Raw genomic sequence first — 19,235 nt, 5'->3', positions numbered from 1 at the left:
TAGAGGTCTCCCTGAAATAGAAGAATTTGCCATTTTAAGTGGAAACTGTTATTGAGGTGTCACAGATTTTACTGTTCTCTACCTTCTCCCTTTCTTCTCTTAATTTTCTTGAGGTTGGAGACAGCCATCTGCTCTGCCTGCCCCAGGGCTCAGCCCTTGGGATTATAATATCTCCAAGTAGTCCTGAATACAGGAAAGCTATGAGCCAGTAGACTTTGTGAGCACCAGAGTGAGGAAGCCTCATGGGAACAGAGTGAGAAAATAGCAGGCCCAGCCTAATCATCATCTTGGAGCTCTCCCTTCACTTGGGAAGCTGAGACCGGCGGTGGAGAGAAGCTGCTCTGTGCAATCACTGCTGCACATGGAAAACCTGTGCCAGGCATCTTTCTTGGTTCCCAGGCTGCTTGGCACCTGTCTGCCACCCAGCTCAAATCCAGAAACTTTGCAAAGAAAAAGAACGCCAATCTTCTGAACTGCTTAGTAGTAAGTTCCTTCCCAAGAAGAAAAATGTGGCTTTCAATGCAGCTCCTGTTCGCCAGGGGTTTACAGTAATCAGCTGCAGCCTGACAGCACCATGAAGACTTCAGCAAAGTCCAGATCTGTAACACAGTTAGCAGAGGCTGGACAGAAAGAGCTGGCACCTTAGGATTGCCCCTTGGCTGTTCTTCTGCAGGCTGGGGCTCTGGTACAGCTGCATGGGGCTGATAACCCGCTGCACTGCTTCATGGGCACATCACAGAGCTGGAGGGATGGGGATGATAACCTGCTGCACTGCTTCATGGGCACACCACAGAGCTGGAGGGATGGGGATGATAACCTGCTGCACTGCTTCATGGGCACATCACAGAGCAGAGGGATTGAGCCCCAGGACTCTTCGTCCAAAGGGTGGAATGTCAAGTCCAGCCTGACCAGGAAAATCAATTCCTTCCTGCCCTCAAGGCAGGGTGAGTTCAGCAGGCTGTGCAGTGGACAGTCAGCTGTTTCTTTGAGAGTAGGGTTGAGCTCCACCACCCTGGGCATTTTCCCTCCTCCCTCAGGAAACAGAACTGTGCTCCACTTTTTCCTCTAAGAACTTTCTTTTCTCCCTGCAGTCTTCACTTAACGAGACTTCCCCGCTCCAGAAACTCTGGAAAAAAAAAAAAAAAAGTAAATTGTTGCCAACTTTCTTCAAGATTCTGTTACAAGGAGTCCAATAAAGCACAGGAATAGATCTGATTTGCTAGAAAGTAGGACTTTTTTTTCCCTAGAGCTTGTTCCTATTGCCACAGAGAAAACTCCAAACAGTGATCCACCTGCGTCTGGGAGTGTGGTAGGAACAAGCCCAGAGGCAGGTGGTGGATCCCTGTCTCAGCAGAGCTCCTGGAGTGCTGGCAAAGGGCTCTGTGCTACTGCTCTGTTCACGATCACCTGGTGGGATTTTCAAGTAGGGCAGATGCACATGAACTCAGTTTCTCTGACCATCCTGTCAGGTATTAGCTGTATGTGCTGGAGATTGCATCTGTAAAGGATTGATGTAAACAGAAAGGAAAGTTTATATCAAACAAGAAGTGACAAGGAGTGAGCCACAAACAGCCTTCCAAAGAGGGAGCTTGGTGTCTGGGAGTTTTCAGATCCAAGCTGAATGTTGTCCTACTGAAGTGGAAATATGGAAAGTGCCACAGCTCCACACCTGTTCAGGTCACTGTGTCCAGCCCAGGAGGACCTAGAGCCCGCTTGGACTCCCTCGGGAGGGCATCTACATAATCCCATGTTTACAAAATGCCCACGTAGTGCTGGAGCTGGACACACTGGGATGAGTGTCTGTGCCAGGGAAATACGCTCACTCAGGGTGACAGGCTGCCTGCAGCCCTGCACAGGCGTGTAGGACAGGAAACCAAGGAGAACAAATATCCTGTTCAAATACTGGAAGACAGCGTGTAATTACCTGAGCTGGGAGCTGGCCAGGATTCCAGGAGCCATAGTGCTGCAAGAGCAAAAGATGAAACACGTGAGGGAGTGATGGATGGGGGAGGTGGGTACCAGAGAACCAGGCACAGATTTTTACTCTCTTTAGGAAGGCAGCATCTCTGCACCGTGCCCATTGCTGGGGCTTTGATCCAGCAAGGATGGAGAGAGAGATGTGTGTGCCTGCTGCACCCTTCCCAGCCACTCCATTGCCCTGCAGAGCTGGGGATCTGCCCAGGGGATGCTCTGGCCCAGGCACCCCTTGTACCATCCCTCACTGCTGTGTCCCAGCCATAGCCTCTCACACAGAGCCTTCAGCAGCTCCACAGGACTCTGTGCACTGGGCGTGTTATGCCTTGTGCCAGGCCCAAGGTGCACCCACACCTGGACACTGCTGGAATGGCACATTAGCATTTCAGCCCAAGCAGTCCCAGAATCTGGTGAGGGGGATGCAGATGGGTTGGAGCAATGCATCACAAAACACTTTGGGACAGAGCAGGGAGTCACAGCCTTCAGCTGATGGTGGGAAAGCCCTGTCACAGGCCTGTGGTGCTTGCAGAGACCAGCCCATAGTTCCCTCTGTGGAGAAGTATCAGCCTCCACCATTTCTTCCTTCCCATCCACATCTCCACATATCCCATCACACTTTTCAAGAACCGTTTTTCTCCTTAATCACTTGCCCCAAGTTTCGAAGTTAATTGGGGCTGGTGAGGTATAAATAGATGCTGGACCAGATGGAAACTCTGTCGTGATTTATAGCTCACTGAGCCATCACATGTTCCACTTGTACACTGAGCAAGGGCACCATTAATTATGACACTGCCCAGGCAGATCACAGGGGAGGTTACAACAATGATTTTCAAGCTGAGGACTTAAATATAACCAGGTTGTGACGTTTTGCTGAGTGTGTGAGATGCAGACAGGACCTGCTTGTTGCAGTGGCACCGTTTCCAGAGCATTTCTCCAGCGAGCCCCAGGGGAGCTTGTGAAGCAGCTATTTTGGTGACTTTTGCATGGACAGAGCCAACACAGCCAGTCCTTTGCAGGGTCTTGTCTTTGTCCAGGCAAACTGCAATAAAGCTGAGGGATATTTTCCAAGCCCTGGGAAGGGAGAACTGTGCATTCCTGGCCTGAGGAAACCAGAAAAAGAAAGGAGGTGTGGGCACCCCATGCTGCAAGCTCTGTGTCCTTGCCTCCATGGACCATTATGCATCACCCCCAGGGGCTGCAGTCCAGGCTGATGAGAGCAGGGGAGAGGGACATCTCCTCAGCAATGTTTCTAGGGGATGCAAGGATCAAAGGACTTGCTGGAGGTCATCTGGGAGGGTCTGGTGCTGCACCAGGTCTCCTGAGTTTCAGGCCTCTTTTTATCGCTGCCTGTTTCTCCTTGTAGCCCACGCTTAAAACTTCTATTCAGTTATCCATTGTGAATTGGGATTTTGCTAATTACTGGAAGAAAGGGAAGGCTCAGGGCAAAGGGGGTGACTAGTCCTGCCTTTCCTCAAACCCTTTCTGCCTCAGGAACACACTCCCCATCACTTGTGAAGCACCCAGTTCAACAAGAATTTGCAGTTGTCCTGATTTTCCTGGGACCTGCTGCTCAGAGGTAAAATGAGAACACAAGCCCCAGCCTCCTCTTGCTTTTCAAAAGTACTGACCTCTTGCATTCCCTGCACAGTGCAGCTTCAAAATACAGACACGTGTCACACCCTACTGCCAGATATGGAGAAATCTTTACAAAATCTTCCTTGGGAACTCTTTGCATGACAAACTGAATAAGATGTGCAATTACAGAGCCATGATTTAAGAACTTAAAACCCAGCTAAGCTCAATAGAAGGTATCAGACTTAAAAACAATACGTAGGGAGAATTTAATCTTGCAGGGACTGCAGTTATTTGAGGGGAGAGATTGTGTTTGGGATTAAGAGTCAAATTACTCCACAAGTTTTTATTAAACCTTTATATTTTCAGCTGTACCTTCTTATGGCTGTTTTGGGACAGGAGCTTGATTTTATGATAGGCATAAATCCCCCTGAAATGGTTTGGATTCTCTGAAACAGGCAAAACATGAACAAAATGGATTTGGACTTTATCTGGGCTGCTGACGACTTAGAGCCCACACACAAGCAATTCATTAAGGCATGCAATTTTCCAGAAAGCAAAAAGAGGTCTAAAAAAATATCTAATTTCCCTAGTGTTCCTTAAAACCCCAAAGAAGCCCTGAGCACATACACACACCCCTCACTGGGAGCCCTCCTGTTCTGCATGCACGCTCCTGCTGGGAAGTGCATGTCTGAGCATCCCTGTTTTGAATGGATCCCAGAGCTGACACACCACAGAAACATTCACTTGGGGAAGCAACTCCTTATTGTTAATATTATCTTGGAGCTCCGGGCAACACAGCCCAGCTGCTCTGGGGGGTGCTGGGTGGGATCAGTGCTCTAGACAGGGCTCTGTCAGTGCCTGGATGGCCACAGCCCTGGCTGGACACAAAATGTGTATCGAGTGCAGGGTGATCCCAATGTCTGGGAATGATTGGCATCTGGCTCCATTGATGCAGATACTGAACAGTTGCTTTATTAAAGCTATATTGTATTACATTAATACTATACTGTAACTATACTATATTAAAGAGATACTATACTATACAAAAGATACTAAAGAAAAACCCGTGACTGTCTCCAGACAGTCAGGACACAGCTTGGACCAATTGGCCAAGGAAACAAAACAGTCCTCAGCAGAATCCAACTGACAAATCACTTCAGGTAATCAATCTTCCTAACACATTCCACATATGCAAAAACAACAGCAGCAGAGAATAGAGATAAGAATTATTTTCTCTTCTCTGAGGCTTCTCATTGCCTTTCCCAGAAAATATCCTTGGGAAAAGTTGTGCCTGCTGCTCTCTGTGAAGAGAGCTGTGGTTAGAGATGTGGCTTTATGGTGGTGGGGGGCTGGGGGCTCAGGGGCTGCCAGGGGCTGACACCTGTGACTGTATCCACAAATTTCCATCTTCCACCTGACAAATTAATCCAAGCACACAGGCATCATGTCCTGGTGTGCAGTGGATGTATCTGTGCAAGACAAATGTTTGGTTTTGAGCTAGCATCATTGCTGTAGCAGAGAGGGCAGGAGCTGGGACAAATGCTTTTCCCCATTGATGTCTCTGATTCAAAGTGGTTTTATTCACTGGAAGCCAACTCTGGGACTGGGAGCTGAGCTCAGAGCTGAATGGAGCTGGCTGTCCTCAGCTGCAGGGTGGCATCCCTCTCCAGCTGTGTGAAGGGTAATGTCATGCTATCAAAACATCCCTGCCTGCAAAAATACTTGGGAAAGAAAAAACTAGTGTCTCTGGCTTGATGCAGGCAATGCTGGCCTGGAGGTCCCTGTGCAGCAGCTCCTTGCAGCTCATCCTTGGTGCCATCACCCAGCAGCAAGTGCTCTTCTTGCCAGGTGATACTGAACAAACCCACTCCTGTCTCTGCATCTCTGCCAGTGGGGTGGCAAATGCAAAGTGCTTTAAGGCCCTCTGTGGGAAATAATTCCCTTCTGTTGCCAGACCTGAGCATGTGAACATCATTTTATCTGCAGGGAATGCAGGTCCGTGCCAGGTGAACATGGGTACAGATCACATGTCATGAAATGAACACGGAGGCTGGGAGCTGGGAGAAGGAAGGAGCAGTCTGAGAGAGGGAACAAAATACCAAACACACACTGAGGTATTTGCAGGTCAGATCCACGGCACAGAAACCCTTCTCTGCCGTGTCTCTGCAGTGGATCTGTGCCACCTCCCCACAGGCAGAGCTCCTGTGCAGGCTGTGAGACCCTGCGGGGCCAGGCGCTGTCCCAGCTGACACGGCAGGAGGAGGAACGTTCTGCTCCCTGTCCCCTCCCGCTCTGCTCCTTCTCCCCTCCTGCTCTGCTCCCTGTCCCCTCCTGCTCTGCTCCCTGTCCCCTCCTGCTCTGCTCCTTCTCCCCTCCTGCTCTGCTCCCCATCCCCTCCTGCTCTGCTCCCCGTCCCCTCCTGCTCTGCTCCCTGTCCCCTCCTGCTGCCATGCTGCTGGCTCACCCACTGCTCCATAATAGCTTGCTCTTCCCAGCTCTGTTTGCTGCTTTGCTTTTTCCAGCCCAGCTCAGCTGCTTTATTCCTGTGGGGATTCACAGTGTCCTAAATTGTCTGAGTCTGGGCAATTCCAGCTTGTGCCAGATCCGAAGGACCTTTTCACCTTTGCACTTTTCATTTGGAGAGGATGAGGCAAAGTGGGGCAGCATTGTGCACCAGGGTACCTGGGGTGGGTACCAGGGAGCTGCACCTCTGAAAGCATCCCAGGCACATGGACGTGGGTATTAAAAGTTATTTGAGGAGTAGTGTGGTAACACACTGCCATGAAATTGTCCTTGTCACCATGGCTGTGGTCATCTGCTGCCACAGACTGATCCAGGCAAAGGCTCCCTTTCTGTCCAACAGCTGTGCAAATGCTGGCTGCAATCCCTGGCCTGCAGCATCCTTCCAGGGCAGCACCATCCTCCCTGCTCATGCCTGCTTTTCTGCCAGGCAGCAGAGAGGCAAAGGGCAGGGAAATATTCATCAGGTTCAGGGCTGCTTCATACTGGGGAGAAGCCCTGTTCTCTCAGCAGGATGAGCACTTCTAATTTATGGTGCCAGAGGGAAGTGATTTGATGTTTTCTGGTGGCTGCTCTCTTCTATCAGTCCAACCCTAACCCTTGTGGTGCAAAGCACTGGCTCTGTGGAGGCAGCTGGCAGGAAAGGAAGACAAGGGCCCTTCCTTCAGCACCTTTGCCCAAGCAGCACCATCCCTGGTGCAGGGCTGCTTCCTCCTCCCCAAGCCACCAGCTCCTTCCCAGTGACCCTGGCTCACTCCCACTGCGGCTGCTGCCGTTCTGGGTGATTAATTCACTGTGAGTAATTTTGGAGCAGATGATCTCATTCACGTGGTTCCTGCTATTTCCCTGGCAGAGTGGAGAGAAGGGGGAGAGGAGAGGAGAGGAGAGGAGAGGAGAGGAGAGGAGAGGAGAGGAGAGGAGAGGAGAGGAGAGGAGAGGAGAGGAGAGGAGAGGAGAGGAGAGGAGAGGAGAGGAGAGGAGAGGAGAGGAGAGGAGAGGAGAGGAGAGGAGAGGAGAGGAGAGGAGAGGAGAGGAGAGGAGAGGAGAGGAGAGGAGAGGAGAGGAGAGGAGAGGAGAGGAGAGGAGAGGAGAGGAGAGGAGAGGAGAGGAGAGGAGAGGAGAGGAGAGGAGAGGAGAGGAGAGGAGAGGAGAGGAGAGGAGAGGAGAGGAGAGGAGAGGAGAGGAGAGGAGAGGAGAGGAGAGGAGAGGAGAGGAGAGGAGAGGAACATGTTGTCCATGGGAGTTGTCCCTCTGTACATGCTCAGGAAGCCCAGCACCAGTTTGATGACCACTTAGTGGTACAGTGCTACAGGCAGAGCAGAAGAAAATTTGCTGGCAAATTGGTTTCTCTCAAAAGAGAGCAATTTGATCATTTAGCACGATAGGAGCTCAATTACGGCTTTGTAACAAGGCCAGCATTTGGGGCAGCAAGTGGCTCCTGTGGCTGAGGAGCAGCCTGGCTAGCTGGGCTCCTGGGGGGCTGGGGAGGGCCCCCAGTGTGGGATGTGGCAATGGAAGTCTGGACCCTTGGGGACTGCCAAGTTCTGCCCCTGCCAGGGGCTGGGGAAGCTTTGTGAGGAGCTGCAGGGACTCGCTGCAGTCCCCAGTTACCAGTAGGAAAGCCCAGTGGATTTAGAAGCCTCCAACTGCCTGCTGAGAGAGTCAGAGGAGTTAAAGAAACCTGTGAGGGTGTGTTTGGAGAGACAGGACCTGCACTGAGGTGGCCAATGCACACTGGCAGCACTGCACTGTCCCGGGATGCACCACGAGCAAACTGGAATGAACCCTATGAAATGGGATGAGATTAACAAAGCAGCTGAATTATTCTAAGCTAATAAAGTACCAAGTCCAGATGGCTCCCACTATGAATACTATTAAAGAGAAAAACTCAGGGTAAATTAGGAGATTTGAAGCTAAGGCTTTTCTTGTACAGAAGATGCTCGGTGGGGTGGGCAGCAGTCTCCTCTCCCTGGCTACCTCCAGGGACAGAGATTTGGTGCTGGTTTTCAGCCCTGGAAAATGGAGTATGTGCTCCTTTTCACTCCATTTCTGCTGTCTTTCCCTTGGAAACCATGCTTGTTGTTTCCTGGCAGTGCCAGGCTTGGAGCCATGGGGGCATCTTCCTGCCACACACATGCCCCAGCTGCCTGGGATCCATGTGCAGAACCATTTCCCATCCCCAGGAGCGGTGTGAGCCCCCAGCCGTTTCTGTGTTGGCCCCCTCTCACTGTCTGATGGGATCCCCCTCAAAGACTTTCAGCTAAGGGAATAGAAAACACGAATTTGGTGCCTGAAATAAGCAGCAGCAGCCCCGTGCTGTGTTTGCCATGGGAAGGGCTGGGCTGTAACCCTGCATGGAGGGGCTCAGCAGGAGGCTCATTTAAGGGCCAGATCCAAACCACAGCATGCCAAGGGCTCTTCACCCATCCCTCAGCCTGGGAAGTGGATCCAAAGGCAGTCAGTGGCTGCACAGCTGGGGCAGCCCCAGCCCCGAGCTGCTGCAGGGAGTGGGGCAGTGCTGATCAGGGTTCAGAGCACCTGGGACATCTGTGCCACGCAGAAGGGAGTGACAGCTGGTGACATGGGGCTGGCACCAGCCAGAGCAGCTCAGGGCAGGGCAGCAGAGCAGACAGGACCCCGTGGGTGCTTAGAGGCACAATATTTCCTGGTCACTGTGGTGTCTGGCTGAGGATGGACATTTAAAGCACATCCTTGTTCCAAGAGGGAGGAGAAGAAACCATGGCAGGGAGGGGAAGAGCTGTTTTTGCTCCATCCACAGTGCCTGGGGCAATAGATGGCTGATGTGTTTAGTGTCTGAATTAGCCTGATGAGATGTATAAGCTTGTTATTTGTTTTAATTAATGAGAAGGAAACTGTTAGAGTGCCAGAAAGTGTGAAGAGAGGGGGAGCAGAGAGGGGAGATGGGGACATTTGGAATGGAAGGATCCTATTAATATCTCTGCAGTTGAATGAAAGGTCATTAATGATCCAAAGAAAAATGAGCGTGGAGAGAAACAAGAGAACCAAATCCCTCTCTGCCTCCCATCACCCACGTTGTTCACAGAACAGCTTCCAAGCCCTGCTGCAGTCCTGCTGCCCCTTGTTCTCTGCATTTTTTCTGCTGTCTTTATTCTGCTACCTCCTCTTGGTGCTGGATGGGGTGGGAGGGTTTCAGGGAAGATGAGAGTTGGTGCCTCACAACACTGACACAAAGCTCCTCAAAACTGCACCCTTCTGCTGAGATCCAGAGCAGTGTCTCCTGCCTTTGTCCCTGGGCACAGCAAGTCTTGATCTCTGCATCACAATACCAGCCTTGGAGTGATGTGTGACAGGCAGAGGTGCTGCAACAGGCAGCACAACCTCACTTGGTTTATTTCCCTAATTTTTTCTGCTCTTTTCGAGGTTTCCATGACCAGTGTGTGTTTCCAGCCCTGTGCTGAAACTGTGCTTGCCCAGGAATTGGTTTGTCACGCCTGAGGTGGAAGCAAACACAGATTAAATTTAAGCTATTTGTTCAGTACCTCAGTTACGCAATTGGACATCATAGATTAGGGAAGGTGACCTCCTGTAGCACAGGGGGGATTTACTGAGATGTTTGACAAATATTACACTTCCTGGGATCCAGCACAGCTCAGGATAAAGGAGGAAGAGGTACTGGCTGGCTGCCTCCCTGCATAAGCACCTGAACCCCAGTGATCTCTGTCTTTTCTCAGAGCCTCAGGCTGGAGGCCCCAGGATCTCCAAAGCAGGGCCAGCCCTGGCTCCTCCTGCAAGGAGGAAAAGGAGAAAAGGAAAGAAGATAAATGGAAGGAGAAGGAGGAAAATGAGCCTTTGTAGGGTCTCAACTACCTGCTAAACATGACCAGCCCAGGAGATGCAGGATTTTGTCCCAGTTACCATCACCCTGAGACCTTCATGGTGTTGGTAAATCCAAGGCTTGAGGCTCTTGCTTGCTGCAGGGAGGCTCCCAGGGTCAGGCTGGTCCGAGGGCTGAGGCAGTGGGTGGGGAGCAGGCAGAGGAGAGATCACAGCTCTAAGGACCACGGGAAGGTTCATTTGCTCAAGAGGCCAGCAATGGACCTGCAATTTAAAATTTAAATCTGTGTGCTTAAAAAAGAGCAGAAAGGAAAGGAGCCAGCCAGGATTGGTGGTTGCACTGCAAACTGTCAGAGGCTGTTTGTGGAAAGGCTCTTGACTGACAGCAAAGTTGTCAGAGGCACCTGACGTCAGAGCTGCACAGCGAGGTGCCGAGGGATCGGAGGGCACAACCTGCCAACAGCAGCATCAGCTGCCTCTGGGTAGCTCTGAGCTCTCCTCCTCCTCCTCCTCCTCCTCCTCCTCCTCCTCCTCCTCCTCCTCCTCCTGGGCTCGATTTTGGAGCAGACAAGCAGGCTGCCCCAGCACTGCTGTGTCTGCTGCCTGTGGAGCTCCCAGGTGGAGGAGGGAAGGGGAGAGGCTCCCTGGATGCCACATGGCTGCAGAGCCATGGATGTTTGAGAAGATGACATCCTGGCACAGGCAGGGCAATGCCCAGTGCCACCTCCCTCTCCCTGAGCCCTGACCCCCACGGGCTGGGACAGGCTGGGCTCAGCCTGCACCTGGAAAGGGAGTGGGAAGGGGAGCAGGGATCTCACACAGCACTGTGCCAGAACAGGGTCTGCCTTGCACTTCCCACAGCCCTCCCACTCTTCCAGACCTCACCCAAGTGCTCCACAGCCCCTTCTCTGGCTTCCAAAAATTCCTGAATGTGCCAAGTGCCAGAGTGTAACACTAACCCTGGGCCTTCCCACTCTCCTTGCCTGGTTCTGTGCCACCTCCCACACGACCTGGAGGAAACCAGGGCTCTACCTGAACAAACCAGGCAAACCAGATGGAGACTAAGCCTGTTTCTGCATGCTCTGGCACTGAAAAAAATACAGGAGCTCTGTCCATGGCAAGAGCAGGGCAGAGCTGGGACAGAGGGGGAGGCTGGGGCGAAGGCAGCACGGATGGCTCATGTTTGCTCTCTTGATGTGAGGTCTTGCAAATGGAAATGATTCTCCAGGAGCATCTGTTCCTCAGGCAGGGGCTGTACCATTGCAGGCATCCTCCAGAGACACCACTGGTGCATTGTACTGGCAAATAAATCAATAAAAGCAGTGGCTACAGGAAGGGATTTGGCCTTCTTGTCTTGGGAACACCAGGGTCACGCAGGATAATCACCCTGTGGCCTTGGGAGGGTGGGTTTGCAGAGCCCTGAGACACCTGCTTGCTGCTGAAGTGGTTTAGCCCATCTGTTTAATGCTGTGCTAGCTGCAAAATTGTCTCTCTGCTTTAGCTTTAAATGATGAATTGTTGCCTGAAAGATTATCCTTTGTTTATCTCTGTTCCAGTGACCCTCTTTGCAGCCTCTCCTCTCCCCTCTGCTCGGGTGTTGCAGGAGATGTGATCATTCCCAGCCCTGAGTACCAGGATGTTGATCTTTCCTCTAAGCCATCTCCATTTCCAGACAAAATTCTGCCTCTTGTCCAGTTCATGGTTTCTCCAGAGCACACAGCAGAGCCTGGCACTCCTGAGACTGGAAAGGAGTGCCTGGAATATGGAATAGCTGGGAGGAGAAGGGTGGGGAGGAGAAGGATCCTATGTGGGCACTGCCTGTGTCACTCCAGCACCCCAAGTGCCAGCACTAAGGGCACCTCTGTGGCCCAGCTCAGATGATTTCCTGCTTTCCCTGTGTCCAACAGAATGGTCTCTAGAGCAGGAATTTGCCAGCTTGATTTGCATTTTAGGTTAATTCTCTTAGAAAAATCCTTGGGCCATGACTCTCTCTGAAGGGCCAAATGTTTTCTCTCTGGAATCTGGCATGGCTTGCTGCCCTGTTAAACATCCAAAACCAGCTGGGTCTCTGACCCTAAACCGAAGGGAGCAGCAACCCCAAGTCCCAAAATCACCTGTAAGAGCTCCCACTTCATTTGTGTGCTCCTGAGAACTGCAGCCTGAATTCCTCTCTATTTCCTGACAATTTGGACCAACTACTCAGGAGCCAGGTTTTCATGCAAATAAATTCAGAGAGGAAAGGGAGCCATTACAGAAAGGATTGAATCTCACTGAGGAAGCTTCGTGCAAGAATAAAGTGATGAAGTGACAGGATGGATTAGTCTTTCATTTGGTTAAAGCTGGGGTGGCAAATCTGCAGAAGGTCACAGTGACACTAAACAAGTGTCTTGTATTAAACCCAGCTCAAGTTTTCATGTCTTGGTAAAAGAGCTGGAGCATCTATAACTAGTAACAGGTTATTTTTGGCATCCCAACCTATTTTGTAGCTCCCAGGAGGACAAAACTGCTTCTCTTTGACTTTGCAAAGCCTGGATTTCTTTTTGTGTCGGCAGGATGCTGGGATCTGCATTTAAATTCTTCTGACACTGCCTGTATTAACAAAAACTCACAGGTCCAGGCAATTACTGCTCTTGCTTTGCCAGTCCAGTCTAGATGAGGGCTGTGTTCAAAATAACAACACAAAAGCTGTGTTGAGTGACCAGCTCTGAGGGGATTTGAAAGACACATAGGTGTGCTGTGTCTTGGGAACAAGGATTAGTGGTGGTGTGGGCAGTGCTGGGTTAAACTGGGCTCAGTGATTTCACAGGTTTCTTGCTGCCTGAGTGATTCTGTGATTCAATTAAAAGGTGCCACAGCTCTAAAAAGCCTCCATCTTTAGCAGGCACAGTGGCACAAGAGGTTTTTGCCTCCTCACAGGTCACAGGGCCATAGATATTTGTTCAAGGTCACTTGGGAATCAGCTCTGCTGCCAGAGCTGGGCCATCAGTGGTTGCTGGCCCTGTTTTCTGACAGGTTTCCATGGCTCTCCCTCTTCCTGTGCTGTCCCTTCCTGTGCCCAGCTGCACCCACACCGTGTTCCCACTCTTCCTGAGGCTGTTTGCCAGATGGGTGCCAGATCTCCAGCTCTGCAATGCACAGTGTGACATCTGCTCTGCCTTCCCTCCTGCTTCTCCCAAGTGGGGATAGCCAGAAAAATATTGAAGCCAGCATACACAGAACCATCAAAATCAAAGCACTTCACAAAATTTACTGCTTTTCACTGGAATTTTGTTTTGAAACAAAACAAACAAACAAAAAATCTGGCAGAATCAAAACATCTTGTTTCAGTGTTTTCAGAAGAAAGAAAACCTTCCTGTTCTATTCTGAAAAGGCTTTTCACTGCTGAGATTGTTTCAGAAAATAGCTAAATCAAGCAGAAAGCAAATTAAAAAATCAAAGTCTCTTGGAGATGGATCCAATTTCCAGATTTTTTTGCTAACTGGAGGCCAAGAGGAGCAGTGCCCCTTGGGCAGCCCACAGGTGCTGGTACAGCCCTGCTCTCCTGGGTGTTCATGGAGGCGACAGGGAAGAGCAGGGATGTGACCCAGGGCTAAAACCTGGGAAAACCAGGCAAAATCAGGGAAACCATACTATTGGTAAAGAGCTGCTCCTCCTCTCATCAAGGACAGACCTCCAGAATAAGGTTGTGCACTGATGGGAGACAAAGAGGACTGAAGATGTGACAAGAGCAGATGTCCTAGAGGTGTCCAGACAGCTCCTGCCTCTCCTTGAGGAGGAACTGAGTGGATTTTCCATTGCATCAATGCACAAAGCACCCACAGAATGTAGGTGGGGACAGGAGTGTTCCCACACTGTCTGAGTCCTGTGCCAGCAAGGAGGGGACAGCAGAGCTGGTGCTGCAGCCCCCTGCAGCCCCCCAGCAGCCAGGGGATGGGAGCAGACCCTTCAGAGCTGGGGTACAGCTCACAGGCTGCGGCTGCAAAATCCATTATGGGAGAGTTTGCACGGAATTCAGGGCTCTGGCTTAACCCTGCTTTTCAATTACCCAAACATCTCATCTCTTCCTATGTTAGTATTTCACATTTCCTTCAAATATTTGGGGGTGTAGGCCCCTCTAACACTCACTGGCACTATGGAAAGCAGCCTTGTCAGGGAGCAGAGCCCCTGGCACAGGGAAGCTGGGCAGATGCCTGCAGAGCCATCAGCTGGAGATGGGGAAGGTGTGTCTGAGGGGAGCAGTTCCTGCTGTCTGTCCAGGGCTCCACATTGGGTGCATTTTGCCTTGAAAAACAAAAATCAGCATCTGCTCCAATAAGTGATTTGCCCAGGGCAGCAATGCATCTGCTGGAGCAGGAGCACATCTGTGCTCAAGGTGAAAGTGGAGCAGTCAGTGGAGCTGGGAGGCTGCACAGGAGCAGAGCACAGTCCCAATGGCCCTGGGAAACAGGACATCTCCTGGGGCTGCACACCCAGGGACAGCTCTGCAAGAACTGACACATGCAGGTTGAATTTGGCCCTTTGTTCAAGGAAAACGAAAGTGGATTCAAGCCCCTGAACACCCCAGTGAGCTGCTGCAGATGCTGAGGAGTGTGTCATCAGCCCATTAAGACCTTGGGCAGGTGCTGCTGGATAAACAAAATCCTCATCTCCTTTGGTGATGTGAATTTTAGAGAGACAGGAGAGAAAGAAACTAAGAAGATGTTTACAAAATCTAAAAAAAAAGCAAAACTAAACCTGTACCTCCAGGGAAGGGATTGTGCTGTCCCCCCAGTCCATCAGGGATCCAGCCAGGAGCTGGAACAATCTGTGCTGATGCATTAGAAGCAGTGAATCCCCCCTGCCCATATTTCTACATCCCCCACAGTTTTACTGATATAAACTAAAAGCAATCTCAGACCTTGTAAGACAAGGTAGTTATGTCTACAGCCAGCCAGCAGCAGATTTATTGACCTCTAGGATGCATTCAAACCATATTTGCTTTCATATGACAAGTGTCCTGTTTTATTGAAGCAGCTTTTCAGCAGTCCTGAATCACTGCTGCAACTCCATTTTGTCAGAGGCAAACTGAAGATGTTTTCTACTAGAGTCAAGGCAACTCAGCACAGTATCTTTGTGAAATGGGGAACATCAAACCATTAATGATAAGAATTGAAGTAAAAAAAGGGCAGATTTTCAGGCAATGATGATAAACACTTCAATAGCTGAACTCTAAAGTGAGGGAGTATTTTTGGCAGCAAAAGCAAAATATGGTAAACTGTTTTACAGTACTTTTCCTAAGTATTTGAATGAGTAGGACTAATATTTTGAAGATTGGAAGCAATCTGAATGAACTTGAAAAATTTTCCGTGTGAAAAGTGAGAAACGCAGCCTGAATTGCATTAGGAATGCTGGCAGCCATGCCCTCAAACAGACTGAAAAAAAAGGGTGAATGATTTGATGAGACTGCAAATGTAAAAAAGAGTTGAAATTAAATGTGAAGAGGGGAATAAAAACAAGGGTGAGATAAGAAATGAAGTGATGTATTCCAGTACTTGGGATGAAATATAGTGTCTGTAAAAACATGAAAACATTATCTGGATTTTCACTGGTACTACCACTGTATCTTTATAGGCAGATGATAAGAAATATAATAACTCTGGGAGTACTAAAACAATCAATGTAAAAATATATTTCCAAGACATGCTTGTAGTGAATTTCATAGTGTGCTGCTTTAATTTTAAGCTTTCAGAAGATACACATTCTGCCCAGTACAGAATCCCCTACATTTCCTTCTATATTTCCTTCCATAGTTTTCTATACTTAGAGATTTAAGAGAGGAGTTACAACACTTGAAGGAGCAGTCTGTTGATGGCATATATAGAAAAGGCATTTTGAAAGGTAGAGCACTTTTTTCACTTTTTTTTTTTTTTGGGACTGTCAGAAGACAGAACAGAGTTGTGAAGCTAAATGTGAGCTTGCTGGTGATAACTACAACAGGTCATTAAGATCTCTGTTTATTTTCAAGCAGATGCAATGTTTTAGGGTATTATGATCAAACATGTGTTGTCACTTGGTTGATCAGCACTGGCCTTGCTTTCAGTTTGTAGTTCCACAGTTTGAGTCACAGCTTTGAACTATTTGTCTTGTGTAGTGTTCTATAGACAATCTGTTAGGGGCTTCTTATGTAACATTATTCCTCTCAAGTTCAGCAAGAAATGCTGCATCGTGAAGAATGTGCATAATGTATAACAAATTTAGCCCCTCTGCCAACTGCAGACAAGTGAATCTTCCTTTCCTTTGGGGACACAGTTATTGCAGCCTGGAGGAAGGAGGAGGGAAAAGGCAAAGCAAAACAAGAGAAAGGGTTAAAGCAGCAGAGCTATAAACATGGAAACACATTTCACCAAACTGTTGTTGGCACCTGAGGTGTGTTGTTAGCACATTTTCTCCCTTCTCCATTGGCTCCTAGTGCCTTGCCCAGCACTGTGGGGCACAAAAACCCTTTAGGCTGAGACCACCCCCAGCCCAGGTGCAGGCACAAGATGGAAACACATCTGAAATACCCTCAAGTGCTTGCAGAGATTTGTCCCCACAAGTTCCAGTTGTGCTGCACCTGCATCACCTCATTCCGTAAATCTGCCAATGTCCATCCAATCCCAGAGCAAATCCATTTGATACAACTTTTACAGCTACTAAAACCCATCTGTAGGAAGCCTCATAGAGGATTATTTCTGTCCTCTTCTTACTGGAGACTCAGCAGGCTCGTTTAAAAGAGATATTTCACAAACTGGTTGCCTCCCAGGCTGGGAGCTGTGTGCAAAGGGGCTGTAGTCCAAAAGCCACTGACTTCAGCAGCATCCATGGCCCTGGTGGGCCTCTCCTGCAGGGCAGCAGAAATGCTGAGATGAGGCAGGTGGCATTGAGGAACATTTTGTCCACATGGTTAAATGTTCTGGCAACTGAAGGACCCAAATCCTAACATTAAAACTAAATTAAATTACCATCCATTGGGCTGCTGAGAGGTCTCTGCTCTAAGGGATTTTTATAGCAGGGATTGCAGCAAAATCAGCAGGTTGGGGGCAGTTCTCTCCCTCTGCTCTAGTGAGACCACATCTGCAGGGCTGCATCTCATCATGTCAAAGCATCCACAAATGGGTAATAATTAGCATAGACTCTGTGATTCACAGAAGACTGATCAATAATAATCTTTATTAAGAAACAATGGCTCTTTTATAGACAGTTACCATACAGGTTGACCTAAATAGTCCTTGAATCCAAACACCATCACCAGTGGCTAACTAAGAAACCACCCTTTGGTAAAGAAATCTCAGTAACACATTCCATGAGTTCACAATAACAGGCGCTGTGAGTTAAGGCAAGAATTGTTTCTCATTCATTTCTCTGATCTTCTCACAGCCTTCCCCAGCACAATGCCTGGGAAAGTTGTGTTTCTCTCTGTGGTCAGAGAGCTGCTGCCACGGCATCCAGCTCTGGGGACCACAACACAAGGACATGGAGCTGCTGGAGGGACACTAGAGAAGGTCCCAAAGATGCTCCAAGAGCTGGAGCCCCTTTGCTCTGGAGACAGGCTGGGAGAGTTGGGGCCATGCAGCCTGGAGGAGAGAAGGCTCTGGGGAGCTCTTAAACCCCTTCCAGTGCCTAAAGGGGATACAGGGGCCTTGGACAAGGATTAGCATGGATTGACAGGACAAGGAGAGAGGATTCAAACAGCCAGAGAGCAGGATTAGACTAGATATTAGGAAGGAAGTCTTACTTGTGAGAGGGGTGAGGCCCTGGCACAGATTCCCCAAAGAAGCTGTGGCTGCCCCACCCCTGGAAATGTCCAAGGCCAGGTTGGATGGGGCCCTGAGCACCTGGTCAAGTGGAAGATGTCCCTGCCCACAGCAGGGGGGTGGAACTTCAGTGGTCTTCAGGATGCCTCCCAACCCAAATTATTCTGTAATTTCATAAAAACGCAAAGAAAACCAGCCCCAGCAGCACACTGGGCACAGAGCTCGTGTGCCCTCATTTGCTGGGTTTGTCCCAATGAGGTTGGAGCTGGTTTAGTGCTGGAGGGACTGTCCAGGGCATGGGCAGGTCCCTGCTATGGAATGCTTCCCAGAGCGGCTGGAAGGTGTTCAGCTCTGAGAGCTTCTGAATGCCAGGTGTGGTGGTATCTCATGAATGCACTCTTAGCTAAAAAGCTAAATTCACAAACTCAGAACACCAGAAAGATGAAATGTCTGTGATGTTACGATTCTGTTTTCTGTATTCCTTCCAAGAAATGCTGCACAGGTAGCAGAACTTCCCAGTCTTGGCACTGAATATTGTTGCTACAACAGTATTTAAATATTTCCTCTCCTTTCCTCCGTGCCTGTCTGAGTGCACAGGGGAATCAGAGAGAGACACAGCCCTTGGAGTGTCAGTGAGAGAAGCAAGCCTGAGTCTCTCTAAGCCTGGCCTGGGATGGCTGCCATTCTATTAATATGTAATTTGGCTGGGTAGTTCTGAGCCACCTTAATTCTCCAGCCATTATTACTTTGCTTGGTTATCATTAATACATTTCTATGTGCTAGTTTGCTTGGAGGGAAGAGATTGGACATTTGGAGTGGATGAGTCTATATTTTTGGAATTGGAGCTAAATTACCCACCAGTTGAAGCATCATTGTGTTTTACAATAATTGCTGATTAAAATCCAAATGCACTAAATTCCACCTGTCATTCCCAGCATTGCCTCTGTTGTGGCAATGCCAACACCACGAGCTGATATGAATGAAAGGACTGAAGGAAATGGTTTGTCTGCAGATTTCCATCCTTTCATTCTGCCACAGTCTGCCAAACTCCTCTCCCAAACCCTTGGGAAATTTGCCACAAAATGTCTGCTCTGTCGGATGCTTCATAGAATGAAACCCCTGTGGCTCAGGTTTCCAAAGCAGCCTCTGTGTTTTCACAGCCACACAGGACAGGCACCCACCTGCCTGAGCTGCACTGCACTCTCATGTGTGGTCAGTCAGCCAGGTGCTCTAAAGCACTGACTATTGATGGAGTTTCCACATGGGCTTCTCTCTTTTTGGAGGAGCTTGATGGGCTGTTCTTGTACGTGAGCTCCTACGTAGTGTCTCTTTTTCTCCCAGCCACAGGATGTGCCCAAGTCCATTTCTTCAGATCTCTTGAACTTGCCTCTGGCTGCAAAACTTCTCTGGACTGGCTAAACTCCCCAGTCCTTTCCTTCTCCTCTTGTGCCTCCCACACTTCTGCATTTTTGGCCTCCTTCTTGCTTTTGATCTTCCATTCCCTTTTTCCCATATCCCAAGTTTTCCTCCCTGTGCCTAGCCATTTCCCAGCCTGGAGAGCTGGGGAATAGCACAGCC

The sequence above is a fragment of the Fringilla coelebs genome (genome assembly GCF_963513975.1).
Source record: "Fringilla coelebs genome assembly, chromosome: 18".
NCBI lineage: Eukaryota > Metazoa > Chordata > Aves > Passeriformes > Fringillidae > Fringilla > Fringilla coelebs.
This window is presented reverse-complemented; position numbering follows the sequence as displayed.